General features: G+C 47.7%; 2 long non-coding RNA genes across 3 annotated transcripts; one reads left to right on the forward strand and one right to left on the reverse strand.

Moving 5' to 3' along the window:
* Positions 1 to 1,411: 1,411 nt before the first annotated feature.
* On the forward strand, positions 1,412 to 9,105 carry LOC111556318. 2 transcript variants are annotated; one of them, XR_002739090.2, is made up of 4 exons: positions 1,412 to 4,791; positions 5,085 to 5,216; positions 7,631 to 7,781; positions 8,432 to 9,105. It is a non-coding gene; the product is annotated as an uncharacterized LOC111556318 (long non-coding RNA). The 2 variants fall into 2 exon arrangements; XR_006591798.1 differs by lacking the exon at positions 1,412 to 4,791 and having other exon boundaries at positions 4,812 to 5,216.
* Positions 6,940 to 8,435, reverse strand: LOC102900402. The gene is made up of 3 exons (XR_002739091.2): positions 8,213 to 8,435; positions 7,590 to 7,797; positions 6,940 to 7,448 (listed from the first exon to the last, which is right to left on the reverse strand). It is a non-coding gene; the product is annotated as an uncharacterized LOC102900402 (long non-coding RNA).
* Positions 9,106 to 19,796: the final 10,691 nt, after the last annotated feature.

The following is a 19,796-nucleotide window of genomic DNA, read 5'->3' on the forward strand; positions in this document are numbered from 1 at the left end:
TTATGGGCGGCTATATACTTTTTTTCTCTTCCTGTTTGCTATTTCTTCACCTTAATAAACTGCGTGCTGGGGGCTCAGGCTCAGGGGAGAGCCCTGAGGCAGCCCAAGCAGAAAAGGCTGGACACTGCCCTCTCTGACTGTGCCCCCAAGTCCCCTTGCCAGTTGCATCTTGTCCCCTGTGACCCTCCGGACTCTTAAAAACTTCTACCTGTGGGGGGGGCCTAGTTGGCTCAGCCGTTTAAGTGTCCGACTCTTGATTTCGGTTTAGGTCATGATCTCATGGTTGTGAGATCGAGCCCGGTGTGGGGCTCTGCACTGACAGCTTGGAGCCTGTTCGGGATTCTCTGTCTCCCTCTCTCTCTCTGCTCCTCCCCCTCAATCTCACACTCTCTCTCAAAAGCAAAAACAAAAACAAAAACCCAAAGACTTCTACCTGTGCAACTCAGGAGCCCCCAGGCCAGAATTCTCCCCCAAGGTGATAATGTATTTATCTACACTGATAACACATTTGAACTGGGAAGATGGTGGTGATGCTATTTTCATAATTAGCAAGGTAGGTAATACGTGCTCATCGGCAAGAAATGCACATCCGGAGGTGCAGGAAGTAAAAAGTGTACATCCCTCAACTCCCCCAAATCATGCTCCAGATTCAGAGTAACCTCGTTCAGCTACTATGTGTGTGTAAATATTCTCTGTAGCATACGTATCACGCGGGCACATTTAAAATCAGGTCGGTAAGGCCAAATGCTAAGCCAATTTGTATTCCTACCCACAGCTCCCAAGAGGGTCGCTTTCCCCCTCTGCCTACACCCTTACCAGCACAGCAGAGGGTCTAAGGCAGAACTTTGGAAGTTCTTCCTGTATCAGCCTTCCGCTGCCCTGCACCCCTCCCCCATTCCTGGGCTGTTTGGATTCAGGAAATGGGGTCGATGTGAGCGACCCTTGTCCATTAATCACTAGGAGATGCGGTGACCTTGCTGGACACAGCTCCTGCTCTGGCTCCACCCCCAGGCAGGCTGGGTGCTGTTTCTGCAAAGGTCCAGCTTCCGAAGCATGAGCCAAGGAGCTCGCTTTAGCACAGCAGAAGCAGCAGGAGACCGACCCCCCTCCCCCCAGGCGCGCTTGACAATGGGGGGGGGGATGCCTACCTTCTTGTTCCTGTGGGCAGACACCCACTGAGCACCAAGTGTGAGTCATGCCTGAAGGTCCTTCTGGATTTTTCCCAAATCCTGATCCTCTCCCAGAGGGAGTGGGCAGAGCCTTCCCCTCCACACCCTCCCACCACGTCTAATAGCTTCCATCGCTCTGGGGAATGTTCGCAGGATCATGTGTGCGCCTGGCGCGGGGCTGCGGTTAGGAAGGTGGATCTCCCCACCAGCCTGCTGCAGTGGGGTGGGCAGTACGTGGGTGGGCAGGGAGGGGGTGGGTGTCAACACAGCTTCAGACACGGTCCATCTGCAGGTGAGAGAGATGGGAGGGCCGCCCAAACTAAGGATAAACAGGCGGGACCGGGTGAAAACAAGCCCCCAGGGTGAAGGCAGAAGGAAAGGGGCAGAGCTGGCTTCGAAGGGATCCTCATGTACCTCCCCCCACCCCCCGCACCTTCCCCCCGCCCCAGCCAGCCGGGGTGCCAGCTGCCTCGCCAAGGCCTAGCAGCTGGTTGAAAGGTGAGAACTAGTCACCATCCCCAATGGTTGGACTTCTTCTTTGAGTTAACTGAACACTTATCCGTGGCCTCAAAAATAACAGCCCTAGGTTTTATGGCTTAAAAGTTAAGACAGACACCGTCTTCTCTTTCTCCTTCAATGGTGTGGCCCTATGGGACAGAAACCCCCCGAGAGGGAGGTGTGAGTGGGCTGCGGCCTGTGGTGCCAAGTGCCTGGTCACCTGGGGTCGGCCTGGTGGTGGCGTGTGTGGCGTCCCTTATACCCCAGCTGCGCTCAAATGGAACCCAACATCTCCTTTAAGGAGAGGCAACAAGCATCCCGTTAGTTACACAGTGGCTTACCCCCACCCATTGCAAACCTCTTTTCCGTAGCAGTCTCCACTCTAGAGACTGGAAAAACTAAACCACTCTTTGTCTTCTCTAGCCCTAGGTGATTCTTGACAATGTCCTGGCCGGTTAGACATAAGCAAAACCCTGCTTGGCTTTTAGGAAACCCTTGATTTTTTTTTGTTTTTGTTTTTGTTTTTTAATAAATGGAACAGATGCATCTGGCACCATCCCTTCCCCCTGTTGTCTACCTGGAATGAGGATGAGATGCCTGGAGTTATGGCATCCACAGTGTGACTATGAGTGAAATGTGAAGAAAAACGTAAGATGTTACCCCCAATATTATGTTGCCCTAAACCAACGCCAGCTACTGACAACCTCCAGACTTCCTGTTATGGAAGGAAAATAAATCCCAATTCATGTAAGCCCTTGTCAGTTGGCTTTTCTGTTTCTTGTCATTGAAAAGCCTTCCTAAGTGATAAACATGCTTATGGGTGTTTTCAAAGCAAGGAGGCTTCAAGGAGCCCTTTAGCCTTTCCAGTCAAACGGGAGATACGTCGTCAGGGCCCTCCACTTAGGAAAGGAAATATCCAGAAGGACGTCTCTCCTTCCCCAGCACGACCTAGACCTAGTTCTGCGCACGTGGCCCCATGTGGGCCTCATCTGGCCTCCAAAGGAAGCGCCCTGGATTGTTCGCTCCATTCAGGAAAAACTAGGCCCCTGGGTGGAGTAGCAAAAAAGTAAAAAAGACAGCATTGCTCTGATGGTCCCTCTGCCGCTCTGTTCCCTGAAGATCTTGAAGCGTTCTCCTGAGACACGGGCCAGGTCTTGGGCCTCACTCCCAGGATGATGGTAGGGCCACCGCAGAGGCATGCTTTTTCTGCTGCTCCCCCATCCTTCTTCCCTGGGATCCTGGGAGCTACAAGACCCCGTCCCATGAGGTTTTCCAGACCAACTCTCCTGATTCAGACACGCGGAAAATAAAGAGCAGACCCCAGGGAATAAGCAAAAGGAAACTGGAGTCTTTGCTGCGTTGTTATCTCTTTACCACCTTGGAAGGGGATGCTAATCTCCTAGTTAATCCTTGCTAAGTGCTCCTTCTCTCCCTCCTTCAAGGGCTCCCCTGCTATTCCTCCTTGGCCTGCCCTCCAGACATCCTCCATTCTTCACCTCTTCTCGCTCACATCCTTCATTCATTTCTGTGGCTTCCATATCTCCTGAAACCCTGGTCTCTTTGCTCAGCCCACACCTGCTCCTGGGCCCCAGCCTCAAATATGCAGCTAGTCCTTACACATCTGCACCCGGGCTCTATAAACTTAACATGTCCCTAACATAAATCTTTTCCCCCAGTCTGTTCCTACCCCTTCCTATCTTCCATGGCACCACTGCCCCCTCTGTTACCTTCCCATTGCTGCTATAACAAATTACCACAAACCAAGTGGCTTATAACATCACACGTGTATTATCTTATACTTCTGGAGACCAGAAATCCAAAATGGTTCTTGCTAGGCTACAACCAAGGTGTTGGCAGGGCTGCATGCCTTCTAGAAGCTCTAGGGAAAAGTCCATGCCCTTGTCTTTTCCAGCCTCCCAAGGCCACCTGCATTCCTTGGCTTATGGCCTCTTGTGGCCAACAATTATGTCCCTCCAAGCTCTGCAGTGTCCTTCCATTTTCTTCTGGAAAGGTCGTGCCTCCTTCTTTCTTTACCTTTTTAAAATTTGTATTTATGTATTATGTATGTATGTATGCATTTATGTAATCTCTACATCCAACGTGGGGCTCAAACCCTCAACCCTAAGATCAAGAGTCACACATTCTACCAACTGAGCCACCCTGGTGACCCCTCCTTCTTTCACTTCTAAGAATCATTATGATTATATTATCCGCCTGGATAATCCAAGATTATCTCCCCACCTCAAGGTCCTTACTTTAGTCACATCTGCAAAGTCCCTTTTGTCACATAGGTAACTTAGTCATAGTTTCCAGGGATTAGGACTCGAACATCCTTAGGGGCCATTGTTCTACCTTTCACACCTCCTTTTAATAAGAATTGCCACCATGGGGCACCTGGACAGTGCAGTCAGTTGGGCAGTTGGGCGTCTGGCTCTTGATTTCGACTCAGGTCGTAATCTCACCGTGAGATTGAGCCCCTTGGTGAGATCGAGCCCCATGTCAGGCTCTGCACTGATGCTTGGAAGTCTGTCTTTCTCTTTCTGCCCCTCCACTCCTTGTGCTCTGTGTCTCTCAAAATAAATAAATGAACTGTAAAAATAATAATAATAATGCTACTGTTACTAGCAATTTTGTAGTTTGGGCTGATTTTTTTTTTTCCTAAGTATTTTCATGCACAATCGAGACGATACAAAACAAAAAGAGGCCTTTAGTACTCCCGAAAATCTACTGGCAAGAGAAAACCACTCATCTGCAGACACAGGCTAACTTTCATGAAAAGGGAGGGATGACACAGAGGTCAGAACAAGAGTTCAGAGGGGAGAGCCAGAAGCCGTGAAGGATTAGTCCATATGGATTTAGCCCATATGAAATCCAACCAAAGCCTGGTTGGATTTCAGAATTGGTATGGACCACTTTTTCCCTTTTGAACAGGAATGTACATAGCAGCTATCTTACGCCCCTCCTACCTTGTATACAGGGTATGGTGGGAGCAGATAACTCATCTCTTTGTTTAACTGGTCAACAGGAAACTTTCATGGGAACCTGTTTACGAAACTACACCTGAGGAGTCTTACCTGCACCTGGACTTGATGTAGATGATGAGATAGATACGGCTCGTGCTGGAGTGAGGGGAGACTTTGGGTTTTTGTGGGGAGGGGGGCAGGGGAAGAGTATATTTTGCATGCCAGAGGGGTGCGAACATTAAGGGCCAGAGGGCAGAGGCGGCCATCTTCCAAGATGGCCCCCCTTGTTCACAAGTCCCAACCATCACAATTTTGCAAAGTCCCTTGCACACTGCACCAGTAGCACATGGCAAAAGTGATGCTACACAACTTCTGAGGTAGCTCATCAAAGACTGTGGCCGTTATTTGGGGTATGTTGTCTTTCTGTTTCTGTCTGACTCCATCTTTCTCTCAGATTACTCACTGTGGGGACAAGCTGTTGTGTTGTGAGTAACCCCATAGGGAAGCCCACCTGGTGAGGAAGAGAGACCCTGAGACAGAAACACCCAACCAAGCTGCCTCCAGAATCCTGAGCCTCAGAAACCTCGTGAGATATATTCATTGTTTTGTGTTACTAACTTTTGGGGTAATTTGTTATGGAGTGATATCTGTTTCTTTTAAAAAATTTTTTTTTAATTTTTTTTTTTTTAACGTTTATTTATTTTGGAGACAGAGACAGAGCATGAATGGGGGAGGGGCAGAGAGAGAGGGAGACACAGAATCGGAAGCAGGCTCCAGGCTCTGAGCCATCAGCCCAGAGCCCGACGCGGGGCTCGAACTCACGGACCGCGAGATGGTGACCTGGCTGAAGTCGGACGCTTAACCGACTGCGCCACCCAGGCGCCCCTAGTGATATCTGTTTCAAGGGGCTGGAGAGGTATGCTTTAAGAGGTATGATCTCTTGAAGCAATCCCACTGTTCAAATGTCCTTAAGCAGCTCCGTTGAGTGGGGCCTCTCTGGTAGCTGTTTCCTCTGCCTGGGATGCCTGATTTTCATAGAGCCAACTTTCTTATCCAGCTCTCTCCAGAAAGTTTCTCCTGGCTGCCCAACCCAAAGGAGTGCCCCCTATGACTCCTGCAGTAATTCTCTGCTTAGCATTTCTCACTCTGTCACGTTTGTTTGGTTTTTGTTATCTGTCCCTCCCACTAGAATAGAAGTTCCATGAGAGAGGGAGCTTGTCTCTTGCTCGGCATCTAAAACCGTGCTTGGCATAAATAAATGAGCCCAAGGAGGTCTCATTTCCTGCCGTCACTTCTCTACAGCTGTCCCTCCTGTCTTACCAAACTACTTGAAGTTTCTTTTCAGTCATCCTATTTCACACATTGTTCTTTTTCCTGGATGCCTTTCCCTTCTTCTGCTTTTGGTGAAAACCCATACATCTTTTAAGGATCCAGAGTTTCTCCCGCCATAACATTTGCCATCCATTGGTGTGACTGATCGTCTAAGTGTCTATGCCCCGCCAGATGCTGGACTCGGGGGGGCCCGGACTCTGCTTCTTCACCATTGCATCTCCAAAGATCTAGCAGAGCGCTGGCCCTGTGGCCCTCAGCGAGATGACTCACAAGAGAGGGAGGCCCTGTGACAGGTGGCTTGGACTGGCCTGTAGCCACACGGTGTCCTTGTCCCTAGGGCCTTGCTCCCTACTAGCTGAGGAAGGGGTGGGATTCATCCTGTACCCCGTACACATTAGTGTTTGCTCCTAAGTAAAACCCAATGTGTGAATTGATCTTTGAGAGAGCCTGGTGAGTTGCGGGCACCTGGAAATAGGCTTGGGATGGAAGGAGGGACCTTAGCTGTCAAGCACTTGAACCCCAGAACAAATTTCTGTTCGTCTCAAGGTGGGACACTGGAGCAAATGGGTTCTGTGGGGCTTCCAATGTACGGGGACCTCTGCTCCCCCTCGTTAGTCCGTAATGCACACTAGCAAGCTGCATTGCTGTCTGCCTTGTTCTCCTACCATATAGCGGCCGGAAGGCCAAGTTGTGGCGGGTTTGGGGGTTGGGATCCCATTGGCAACAGGAGGGAATATGTGAATTAGGAGGCAGAAACAAAGGGGAGGAGAAGAGAAAGAAGAGGGGGGCCACTGCTGGCTCGAGACTCTCCTTTGAAACTCCCAACACACAACACCCTCCCCCGGACGGACGCACAACACCCTCCTACCCCCACCGTAAAAAGCTCTTTCTCAGAACAAAAGCCCTGTCACCGAAAGCACTTATTTAACAACAACAACAGCAAGATACACTAGGTACAAAAACATCTTTCTCAAAAATTTTTCTACTTCAATTCAACAAATATTTATTTTCCTGAAAAAGCAGAGATCTATAAAAAAATAGAAGCATGTGGATTTGTTGTTTGGTTTTGATTGAAAAGCCTATCGGCGCAACCAGGAGAACAGCATTGCCCCAGTGAGCCAAAGCACAATGGGAAAGCGCTTTTAAAATAGAAAAGAACACTAATATATAAATCCACCAAGGTGATTTTAAAACACAGCAGCACCTCCGTGCGAGAGTGGGGGATGGGTCTCATGCTCACAGGCAGCTTGTCTTCTGTCTTCTCATCCCAGCGGGCTGCTTGGGCACACAACTTAACCCAGGGTGAGCCTCCGTCATGGCGGTGACAGGATGCAGGGACACATGTAAAACCGTCACTAATAAAGGCATACCCGGGGTACCTGGGTGGCTCAGTCGCTCGAGCTTCCGACTCTTGGCTCTCGGCTCAGGTCTTGATCTCAGGGTTGTGAGTTCAAGCCTCACCCTGGGCTCCACGCTGGCATGAAGCCTAGTGAAAAACCAAAACAAAAGGTGTACGCCCCCCCCCAAAAGGCACACCCAACTAGCAAAAAAAAAACAATGTGAAAATTCATTTAGAAAGCACACGGGAGTCCAAAGAGCTACCGCTGGATAAAAAACGAACACTCACGTGCCCCATCTGTAAAATGGTGGCTTCCATTGTCCTCTCAGGAGCTGTGATGCCGAAGGGGCTGGTCAAGAATCCAGGGGCCAACACGGTGGAAGAGAGATGCAGAGCCCATCGGTGATGTGTATCATGCGGCCTGTGGAGCTGGGCACGTTGTGTCAGCTGGGACCAAGCAGGGTACAGCCGTAATGCCAGGTAGAGCTTTGCCAGGCTGGTGTCAGAGAGAGACAGCTGTACCCCAAGGCTGACAAGTCAGGGCGAGTGGGAGACAAGGGCAGGTGCTTTCTTGGACCCCGCGTCTTTGTGTACTGCAGCGGTGAGTGCGACAACCACGCTGGCTTGGTTAGTGTTGTTCTGAGCCGTTTCAGTCCCTTCAAGGATACTGCCAACCATTCTAGCATTTGCAAATGTGCCATGAACACTGGAGGGGACTCCCGGGTGAGAGGGGTCCTCAGAGGGCGGCTTCCCCGCGTTCCTGCCTCACGGGGTGGAGAATGCCTCTCGGGCTCACTCGGGTTTCCTTCCTGACCTTGGAGCTCTCTGCCTCACTGCCTCCCTTCCTCTGCTTCTGTTCTCTGTCCCCACCCCACGCCCGCCCCACACACCTGCACCCAGGAGGGACCTACCATGCCCTCTGCCCGCTGCCCCATGCCCACAGACACTTCTTTGATGAAGGCCATTCCCTGGCTTAATTATTGCAGATCTTCTTTGGCTTTTGGGTCTCCCAAAGTCCAAAGACTCTTCAGGTAATTAAACCTGGAGGGACAGGCCGAAAGAGACCCACCCCCTGGGGCCTTTGGAACTGGGCTGGGCGATTAGGTCATAATTGATCTTTATTGTTGCAGCTGAAGATTATTTATCCTGTTGTCGAGGAGTCTTGTCACTGCTGCCCCACCCCAGGCTGGCCGGAGCCGAAGCTGACCCGCCCCAGAGCCCCGGAGCCCTGCCTTCAGCCTCAGCCAGGTGGACCTGGGGACAGTGGCTGGGCTGTTTACTCCCCGTCTCTCTGTGGGGGCCCCCAACCCCACCCCACCACTGACCTTACTGCATTTCTCACCCTCCTTGTCACTGCCACACCTTTTGTCTCTCTGGGCCATCTCAGCCCCTGGGCCTCCGGACTGTGATCAGCCCTCCTGGGGACCAAAGCCCAGGGTCAGAGAGGAGAAGTGCTCAGGCACGTCCCTACAGCAGCCTTTACTCCCAAGTTCTGAGCGCTTTCCCAGGCATGCCCTGGAAAGGAAACCAGGGCGGGAGGAATGAGGTTCCCTAGAAATATATTTAGATTTCCCAGTGGAGGGACGAGTGGGAGGGTGGAAGGCAGGACTGTGAACTACACTGGACATTCCGCTCCACTCTGTCCCCAAGGCACGGAGGCTCCTGCTGGAAAACAAAAAACCCTCCCTGGAAAAGAATGGGAAAAAGAAAATTCTTTTACCCACCAGTAAATCTCCCAGGGCTGTCCTGGGCCATGGAGATTAATTATATTACTATTTGTGATAATAATACATCTTATAGCATACTCTAAAACATTTTTACTGATTTCATTTTGCTCATCCGCATGACCTCATTTGTCCGGAGCGATGAGGAAGGGCAGAGATGAGCTGTGTCATAAACAAGAGGGCTGGGGACAAGTCAAAGAGTGCCCTGCCTCTCCACCTCAGATCAATTATGCATTTCCTTATGACAATGTGGGGGTCTCCTCTGGGAGGTTGTGACTTTCACTTGCTGCGTTGAAATCCCCTGGTAAGACTTCAGGGTGATGCATCGATACCCCGACAGGGGATTCAAGGTTTCCTACCTCTTTTAAGCGGCAGGCCCCTCCTGGGCTTGCCAGTGTCTCGCTCTAGAGAGCAGTACCCGCTCAGCGTGACCACGGCTACCATTATTCCACGCCCACTGTGTGCCAGGGTGTGTGGCCAGAGTTTACGTGAATTACCCTATTGGATTCCCTCAATAAATCCCAGTGGAAGCCTCTCTGATGACTCTTATCTCTCAGATGAGGTGATAGGATCAGAGAAGAATCTGCCCTAAGGTCACACAGCTAGCGAGAGGCCAGAGCCAAGATTTAGACCCAGGACCTCCCAGACTCTGGAGCAAATGCCTGAACTGAAAGACATCCTATGGCACAAGACTATTCCCCCGAGCTAATGCGCCACCTGGTTAGAGTGGAGACATTGAGAAGAGAAACCAAAGGTCAGCAAAGATGAACTCGGCGTCAGAGAACGTGCAGCTGGGGTCCCTCCCAGAGGGCCTACTGATGACGACAGAGTACAGGCGAGGAAATGGGGGCCCACAGAGACCCGAGTGATTTGCCCTAGACCAAATGGCAGAGCTAGAACGAGAGCCCGGGTATCCTGGCTTGCAGGTTCCGACCTGTCCCCTCAGCCCCCACAGCCTGCCGTGTCAGAGGCCATCAGCAGGATCTATGGTCATCACCCCTCTTCAGCCTGGAAAGAAACTTCTTGGACTAAAAATAAGCCCCCCAAAACACAAGCAAAGAAACAAGCAACTCCTCAAGTAATTGATGAGATCTCTGAGTTATGCTCCTATGAGTATCTTCATAAATGCCTGATACGTTCAACTCACGTGGTCCCCTAACCACAGCCCTCCATCCCCACCCCTGCTGTGTTGGAACTAGAGCAAAGAAACACCCAGACTGGCAGTGGGCCTCAGCACCCAAACGGAGCTTTGGTTTGCGATCTCAATCTGGTACGGAAGAGACGACTGTCCTAGCTGTAGCCCTGGAGTCCAGTGACCTCCATCTCACTGGTCACCCCTGCCCCGCTGATGCCTGCACTTGCACCGGGGCCATTTTCTTAACTACGCAGGTCTCCAGTCCCTGGGGGTCTGTGTCCGGAGAGCAAAGAAGCCACACCCGCTTGGCGAGACCTGGGTGGGGGGTTTTAGCGGGGGCGCCGCAATTCTGAGTGAGCCGTCTGCAGACTCTGGCTGGAAAACTAGCTCTCAAGAAAAAAAGGTCGGGGCGCCTGGGTGGCGCAGTCGGTTAAGCGTCCGACTTCAGCCAGGTCACGATCTCGCGGTCCGTGAGTTCGAGCCCCGCGTCGGGCTCTGGCCTGATGGCTCAGAGCCTGGAGCCTGTTTCGGATTCTGTGTCTCCCTCTCTCTCTGCCCCTCCCCCGTTCATGCTCTGTCTCTCTGCCCCTCGCCCGTTCATGCTCTGTCTCTCTCTGTCCCAAAAATAAATAAACGTTCAAAAAAAAATTTAAAGAAAAAAAGGTCCTGATGTGTAGAGACTACTAATTTTTATGGTGTAAAAACTGCTACAGTGGCTGATTGCAAGTTACCAATGGATTTAACATTCCTGAACATTCGGCACCTGGCCTTCGTGAACGGGCATGAGCTGGCCCCAGCATACCATTGCCCCTTGCTATGCTGCCCACCTTTGGCTCCCAGATGTCCTTGATGCGGGGGCAGATTTTAGTTCCGTCTCAGTCCCTGGCAGGTGTCTGACAAACAGTCTAGGAAAACCAAATCCCAGACAGTACATCTCCCCAAGCTCCCAGGTTCCAGCCACAGGGGAAAGAAGCAAACAGTGTAAAGCCTTGATGTCTGAAAGGGTTTTTCTTCCAAGAAGTTCAAAGCAGTTGCTGTGTCTGATCTTACCTTATCCTCTCAACACCCTGGGAAAGTGGGGAGATGGCAGGAATGATTTTGGTATCCCTTCCTGAAAGATGGGGACACTGAGGCCCAGAAAGCTTTGACAGCTTGGTCAAGGTCACCAGCAGTTTGGAGCAGAGGCTGGAATGGGAAGCTCCATCCTGCCTTTCATTCTCAACCTCGTGGCCCCTTCCCCCACTCTGTTGCCTCCTGACCCCGCAGAGCAGGCAGATGCGGATGGAGAGGCATAAGATCTCCCTGTGGTTTTCCCAGACGGATCCCAGGCCGTACTTCCCAGCTCTCCCAGTCTCAGACCACACACCCTTAGCACCTCCAGGGGAGCTGGCCCGACAGGCTTCCCTTGGGGTTGTGCCAGCTCTGTCTCCGCTCATTAGCAGGTCTGTTTCCAGGTGGATCCACCATGGGGTCATTAAGGCAATAAACAAGTTCCCGATTGTCGGTGGGCTGGACCTGGCACACCCCCCTTCACCACCACCCCCCCCGTTCCCTGCATTGTGTGGAGTTCCAGCGGGCCCACACAACCCCCGAAACAATGCCTCACTTCCTCCCAGGAAGCTGCAGACCCGAGCCAGTCTCCTGGGCTCGCCCACGTGCTCTGGCCAAGCCATTGTGTCCAAGACGGCCGGGTCCAGCCATTCCCATGACCAGGGTAATTACATCCTCTCTGCCGTCCAAAACTAGGAGGGCAAGGGGTCGGGGGCCAAAAAGCCATAGCTCCCCATGGCTCCCAAACCTCCCAGTCCCTGGCCAGCAGGCCTGTGGTCCCCGATGACCATTTGGATTCCATACCTCAGCCTCTCCCCGGATCAGGGGTACAAAGAAGACCCTGGAAACACATGCAGGCTGGAGCCCTAACCAAGCTCCTCAGCCCTCCCGGCACCCCTTTCTCTCTCTGTTTGGCTAGGATTGTTCCCTGTGTCCCCAAAGTGTTCTTGTATATATCCCCAGGGAGGGGCTGAGTGGTGGCACAGAATAGGGCCCATCAATAATGTGACCAACAAGGCCATCCGGCTTTGCAGACGTTTGTCTGGTGGAGAGGAACACTGACCAGCCCAGGGTGTTCTTTCTCAAGGGAGTCTAATGGGTCCTCAGTGGGGCCTATGCCACAGTCACGGCCAATTTGGATTTCTTTCTTTTAAACAGCTCTCTTTAGGAATGATGTCTTAGGGAGAGGAAGGGACCTGGGACGGGTGGAGGTAGGATCTGAAAGGAAGATGAAACTCGCCGTGGGGACAAGACCAAGAAGCCTCGGTCAGGTCTGTGAAACTTCATGGGCAGCCCGGAGAGCCTGCCCCCGGGGGTCCACGGGAGAAGAAGTGTTGAGGTCGGAAGGCAAAGGTGCCGGCAGCTCTGTGTGTAGTCTCTTGCCCTTGCCAAGACCCAGCAAGAGCCGGTGAGGCTGATGTGTTTAGTTGAGAGCCAACTCTGCATCCGCCGAACGCAGTCTGCGCAGGCTGCTGGGCTTTGGCCCAAAGCCCTTACCTGAGGGAGCATCGACAGCTCATCCTCACAGCCAGCTGGTAGCAGGTACGGAAGGCTCTGGATTGTGGAGGCTGATGAAGAAAGGTCTTGGCTGGGGGTGGCAGGTGGGAAGGACACGCTGGGAAAGCAGCTATTCAGAGCGCGGAGCCTCTGCTGTAGGATGGCTTTGGGGTATGTTGGAAATATGTTGGAGGGGTGGGAAGATGGAGACGGAGACTGGCTTCTAACGTCAACACAGCAATGTTGCCTTTTGGGTTTTTTTCTTTCTTTCTTTCTTCTTTCTTTCTTTCTCTCTTTCTTTCAAGTTTATTTATTTATTTTGAGAGAGAGAGAGAGAGTGTGAGCGAGGGAGGGGTAGGGACAGAGAGAGGGGGACCGAGAACCCCAAGCAGCCCCCACACTGTCATTGCAGAGCCCGACACGGGGGCTCGAACTCACGAACTGCGAGATCATGACCTGAGCCGAAATCAAGAGTCAGACGCTTAACCGACTGAGCCACCCCAGTGCCCCACGTTTTTAAATTAACTTCATTGGGATATAACTTACTTAAAATGAAATACAACATTCCTAAGGGTACAGTTCAATAAGGTTTGACAAATATTTAAACCTATGTAATCACCACCACAATCAAGGTAAAGAACAGTTTCACCACCCCCAGCAAGCTCCCCTGTGCCTCTTTGCAGCCAACCTCCCTCCAGCTACCGCTGTGGTTTCTGTCACTATAGAATAGTTTTGCAAGTTCAAGATTTTCATAGAAACAGAACCATAGAGTTTGGACCCTTTTGTATCAGGCTTCACCCAGTTGTTCCATGTAGAAGTAGTTTGTTTCCTGTCATTGCTGAGTAGTAGTCTACTCAGCTTTAGCACACTTTGTTGACCCATTCACATATTAATAGACATTCGGGTTATGTCCAGTTTGGGACTGTTATGAATACAACTTCTGACGACATTAGTGTAAAAGTCTTTGTGGATATAAATTTTCTTTTCTTTAGCTTTATTTATTTATTTTGAGAGAGAGAGAGAGCGCACATGCAGGGGAGGGGCAGAGAGAGAGAATCCCAAGCAGGCTCCTCACTGTCAGTGCAGAGCTGGAGGTGGGGCTCGAACCCACGATCTGGGAGATAAAGAGTTGGACGCTTAACTGACTGAGCCATCCAGGCGCCCCATGTGGATATATATTTTCATTTCTCTTGGCTGTTCTATTTAGTAGGGGAATTATTAGGTTATATGTAGGTGTATGTTAACTTTATAAGAAATTGCCAAACTATTTTCCAAAGTGAGTGTAGCCTTTTACACACCCACCAACATTACAGGGGAGTTCTGGTTCCTCTGCACCCTTGCTCACACTTGTATTGTCCATCTTTTTTCCTTTTAGCCATTCCAATAGGAGCGTAGTAACATCTCACTGTGTATTTAATTTGCATTTCGTTGATAACTAATGCTGTTGAATGTGGCTCTTGGCCATTGATATATTTTCTTGGTGAAGGGATTGTTCACAACCTTTGTCCATTTAAAAAACTGTATTCAGTTGTTTGTCTTCTTATTATCGAATTGTAAGAATATATACATTATACTTTAATTATATATTCTGGGAGCACCTGGCTGGTTTAGTCTAGAGCCTGCGACTCTTGATCTCAGGGTTGTGGGTTCAAGCCCCCCACTGGATGTGGAGATTACTTAAAAATAAAATATTTTTTTTAAATTATATACTCTTAATATATCTTTATGTACTCTGAATACAAGTCTTTTGTAAGATGCATGTTTGTAAATACACAGGTTATGACTGGTGACTGCCTTTTTTTTGTTTTCCAAAAGCGTCCTTTGAAGAGCAGAAGTTTCTAATTTCAGTGGAGTCAATTTTATCGTTTCTTTCCTGGTGTCCTTAGACATCTTTCTTATCCCAAGGTCACAAAGATTTTCTCCTGTGTTTTCTTTTAGAATTTTATCATCTTAGCTGTTCTGTTTAGGTCTATGATCCATTTCTAGTTTATTTGGCATGTGTTGTGAGGTTGGGGTCAAGGTATATTTTTTTCCATAAGACTCTACAGTTCTTCCAGCATCATTTGTTCAAAAGATATCCTTTCTTCTTTAAGTTACTGTGGCACGCTTGTCGACAATCAATTGACAAAACACGTGTAGGCCTATTTCTGGACTATTTTGTGTCACACGTGTATATGTCCGTCCTTATACCAATGCCACACTGACTTGACTACTACAGCTTTATAGTAGGCCTTGAAGAAATAAATGTAAATATAAATAAACATAAATATCAATATATACATATATTTATAGGCCTTGAAGAAATAAAGATAAATAAAATAACGCCTACCTTGCTCCTCTTTTTCAAGATTGCTTTGGCTATTCTAGGGCCTTTGAATTTCTACAGAAATTTTATTTTTTAATTAAAAAATATTAATTTATTTTGAGAGGGAGAGACAGAGAGAGGAGGGGTGGGGCAGAGAGAGAGGGAGAGAGACGGAATCCCAAGTGGGCTCTGTGCTGTTAGCGCAGAGCCCCGCGCAGGGCTCGATCTCATGAACCATGAGATCATGACCAGAGCTGAAATCAAGAGTTGGATGCTTAACTGACTCAGCCACCCAGGTGCCCCTCCACATAAATTTTAGAGAAGGCTTGTCAATTTCTGCAAATATTACAAAAAGTTGTCTTATTCTGTTGGGGCTGCTGTCACAGAATTCTAGGCTTACCATTGACTTAAACAACGGAAATGTACTTCTCACACTTCTGGATGCCGGGAAGTCCAAGATCAAGGGACTGGCAGATTCGGTGTCTGGTAAGAGCCTGCTTCCTGGTTCATAGCTGACTGTCTTCTCATTGTGTCCTCACAGGGAAGAAGGTGTAAGGAAATCTCTTGGGGGACTTTTTTTTTTTTTTTTTTATAAGGGTACTAATCCTATTTGTGAGGGCTCTGTCTCCATGACCTAATCACCCTCCAAAGGCCCCATTTCCTAATATAATCACACTGGGAATAGGGTTTCAGCGTATGAACTTGGGGGTGTGAGGGGGGACACAAACTTTCAGTCTATAGCAGTTATTATGATTGGGATTACACTGAATCTGTAAATCAATTTTAGGAAACTTAACATTTTAACAATATTGAGTCTTCATATCCATGAACATGGCATATCTCTTCATTCGTTTAAGATCTTTAAGTGCTCTGATCAATATGTTATAGTTTTCCATGTAAGTGTCTTACATATCTTTTATTAAATTTATCTCTAAGTATTTCATATTTGTTGATGCTACTGTAAATGACACCTTTTCATTTTCCAATAGTTTGTTCTAAGTATATACAAATACGAGTAATTTTTTTTTTTTTTTTTTGGTATATTGATCTTGTATTCTGCAGCTTTGCCCAACTGATTTATTAGCTATCGTAGGTGTTGTTGTTGTTGTTGTAAATTACCTAGAGCTTTCTGCATTCATATCATTTTAGCCATGAATAAAGACCATTTTATTTCTTCCTTTACTGACTGTATGCCCTGGACTCGTGGATTATCCCACTTTGTATGTTAGTGGGTTCTACTTGCAAAAATTTTGTTAAGGCATTGTGTCTGTTGTTCAGGAGGGTTATTAATCTGTAGGTTTTTTTCCTTGTAATATCTCTGGCTGTGGCATCTGGGTAACGCTGGACTCATAAAATGAGTTGGGAAATATTCCTCCCTCCTCTGTGTCCTGAAACAATTAATATATAGTCGGTATTATTTCATCTTTATTTTTTTCCTGAGTTTATGACTGTATTTACTTTTTATGAATATCATTTATTGTCAAGTTGGTTTACATACAACACCTAGTGCTCATCTCAACAAGTGCCTTCCTCAATGCCCATCACCCATCTTCCCCTCTCCTCCACCCCTATTATTTCATCTTTATTTTATTTTTTTTAATATATGAAATGTATTGTCAAATTGGTTTCCATACAACACCCAGTGCTCATCCCAAAAAGTGCCCTCCTCAATACCCATCACCCACCCTCCCCTCCCTCCCACCCCCCTACTATTTCATCTTTAAATGATTGATAGAATTTTGCCAATTTTTTTTTAACTTATGAATTCACATCTTTAATAGATAAAGAGCTATTGAGATTTTCTATTTTTTCTTGGGCCAGTTTTTCTAACAGGTGTCTTTCAAGTAATTTGTCCATTTCAGGTAGTTGCCAAATTTATTGTATACAATTGTTTATAATACCCCTTTCTTATCTTTTTAATGTCTGTAGGATCTGAAGTGATGCTCCCTCCCTTTCATTCTTGATATTGGTAATTTGTATCTTTACTCTTTGGTTGTTAATCAATGTAGCTAGAGGTTTATCAATTTTATTGATCTTTTTGGAGAACCAGTCTTTGCTTTCATTGATTTTCTTCATTGTTGGTCTGTTTCCTATTTCACTGATTTCTAGTCTTATCTTTATTATTTTCTTCCTAACATTGCCTTTTGAAGGTTATAGAAGGGCATAGGTTCCTACACCCACCTTCAATCATAGATCATGGAGGGTCCGAAGGGAAAAGGGTCTTCGAAGTAATTTTGTCCAACCCTTTCATTTTATAGGCAAACAGAAATCCAAGGGGGACAAGTTTTTCCTCAGGCCACTTAGTTTTCTTTCAAGGCCGGCTCATTTATTAATTTACTTATTCTTTCTTCATTAATATGGTCTTATTCATTCATGTAAGGCATAATCGTTGAACTTACACTATGGGCCAGACACGGTGTTCTGTTCTAAGAAGATGAATAAGTCATAGTCTCTGTCTTCAAAAATCTCCCAGCCTAGTGAGGGAGATAGCAAGTAATCAGACAAGCACAGTGCAGGACCGACACATAACAGAGGTGTTCGTAGGGTGCCATGAATGCACCAAGGGAAGAATGACAAAGTCTAATCACTGGCGTGAAGATGAGGGTGGAGGTTGGTCAGGGCAGAATTGAGAAAAGACTTTGAAAATGGATTGAGCAAGCAAAGTAACTCCTCTTCACTCCAGAAAGAGCTCTGTGAATCTACTAAATATTTGTTTCAATGAAGCAAATAGAGGGACACGTGGGTGGCTCAGTCGGTTAAGCGTCCGACTTCGGCTCAGGTCGTGATCTCACGGTTCGTGGGTTCGAGCCCCGCGTCGGGCTCTGTGCTGACAGCTCTGAGCCTGGAGCCTGCTTCGGAGTCTGTGTCTCCCTCTCTCTCTCTCTCTCTGCCCCTTCCCTGCTCACATTCTGTCTCTGTCTCGCTCTCTCAAAGAAGTAAACATTTAAAAACTAAAATAAATAAAGCAAATAGAAAGCAAGGCAAGTTTCAATGAGAAGCCATCAGTTAATCAATTAGCTAATTTTGTGTCCAGCATGATGCTAAGAACACAGTTATGCAGATGATTCAATCCTGTTTTCTAGAGAATAAGTGTTCTCTCAGATTCCCACTCACTAATTTTCTTTTTTGCAGATAGCTGATCCCATCCATAGAAGGTAAATATATTTAGAAGGTGTAGAGTGATCTTACTGATACTGACGTCCTTCTCTATTATCTGCTTACCTATTGCTGCATAACAAATTACCCTGAAACTTAGCAACTGAAAACAATAAGCATTTATCATCTCACACAGTTTCTGAGGGTCAGGAATCCGGCCGTGGCTTAGCTGAGTGTTTCTGGCTCCAGGTCTAATAACAGGTCTTTCATAAAAGTGGCTGGGGCTACAGTCTCTAAAGATTTGACGAGGGCTCGAGGCTCCCTTTCCAAGCTTGCTGGCTGCGGGCAGGAGGCCTCACCATGTGGGCCTTTCCATAGACGCCGCTTGACATGTGGGTGTCTGCCCCCAGGAATGAATAATCCAGATGCCACTCTGCCTTTTATGAGCTGGTCTCCAAATCACACACCTTTGCCTTATTCTGTCCATTAGAAGTGTCATTGAGTCCAGGGGTACCTGGATGGCTCAGCCAGAAGAGCATAAGACTCTTGATCTTAGGGTTGTAAGTTTGAGCCCCACAGTGGGTGTAGAGATTACTAAAAACTAAACTAAAAAAAAAAAAAAAAAGTGTCACTAAGTCTAGCCCACACTCAGTGAGAGGAAATTACATTAGGGCAAAGACATGCACACCAAAAAGTGGGGACAATTTGGGGCCATTTTAGAGACTTACTACCACAGATACCCTCATACGCTGACTAAAATATTAACAATCTGGGGGCGCCTGGGTGGCTCAGTCAGTTAAGTGGCCGACTTCGGCTCAGGTCATGATCTCGGGGTCCGTGAGTTCGAGCCCCGCGTCGGGCTCTGTGCTGACAGCTTGGAGCCTGGAGCCTGCTTCAGGTTCTGTGTCTCCCTCTCTCTGACCCTCCCCCATTTATGCTCTGTCTCTCTCTGTCTCAAAAATAAATAAACATTAAAAAAAAATTTAAAATATTAACAATCTGGAAGCTTAGTGACACTAAGATTGAAATGGTCAATTCACCTTTGCCTCATTTTCTTTCTTCCTTTCTTTCTTTCTTTCTTTCTTTCTTCTTTCTTTCTCTCAAGATTTTATTTTTAAGTAATCTCTACTCCCAACGTGGGGCTCAAATTCACAATCCCAAGATCAAGGGTCACATGCACCACCGACTGAGCCAGCCAGCTGCCCTTACACATGGAACTTTAAAGGGCTTACTTCTTTTTTTTTTAACATAATTTATTGACACGTTGGTTTCCATACAACACCCAGGGCTCATCCCAACAAGTTAAAGGGCCTACTGCTCAGAAGTTAAAGTATTTTGTAGAATCTAATCCTCTTTATAGATATTATACTATTACATCCTCAAATAAGATGTAATAGTTTTACTGAGAACTGTATCCAGCCCCATACTGGGAGAAATACCTTAGATACAGGAGGCAATTTCAAGGAATCTTCTAGAAGGATATAATCATTATCCTTTGGCAGTTTAGAATTATGCAGAATTATGACTTTATTTATTCTAGGGACTGATGCAGCAGTTAATAAGACAGAAGGGAGTGGGGATGATATTATGGACTGAATGTTTGTATTTCCCCCAAATTCATACGTTGAAGCCCAAACCGCCAATGTGGTGGTGTTTGGAGATGGGGCCATTGGTAGTGAATTAGATTT

The sequence above is a fragment of the Felis catus genome, chromosome F1, assembly GCF_018350175.1.
Source record: "Felis catus isolate Fca126 chromosome F1, F.catus_Fca126_mat1.0, whole genome shotgun sequence".
Classification (NCBI taxonomy): Eukaryota; Metazoa; Chordata; class Mammalia; order Carnivora; family Felidae; genus Felis; species Felis catus.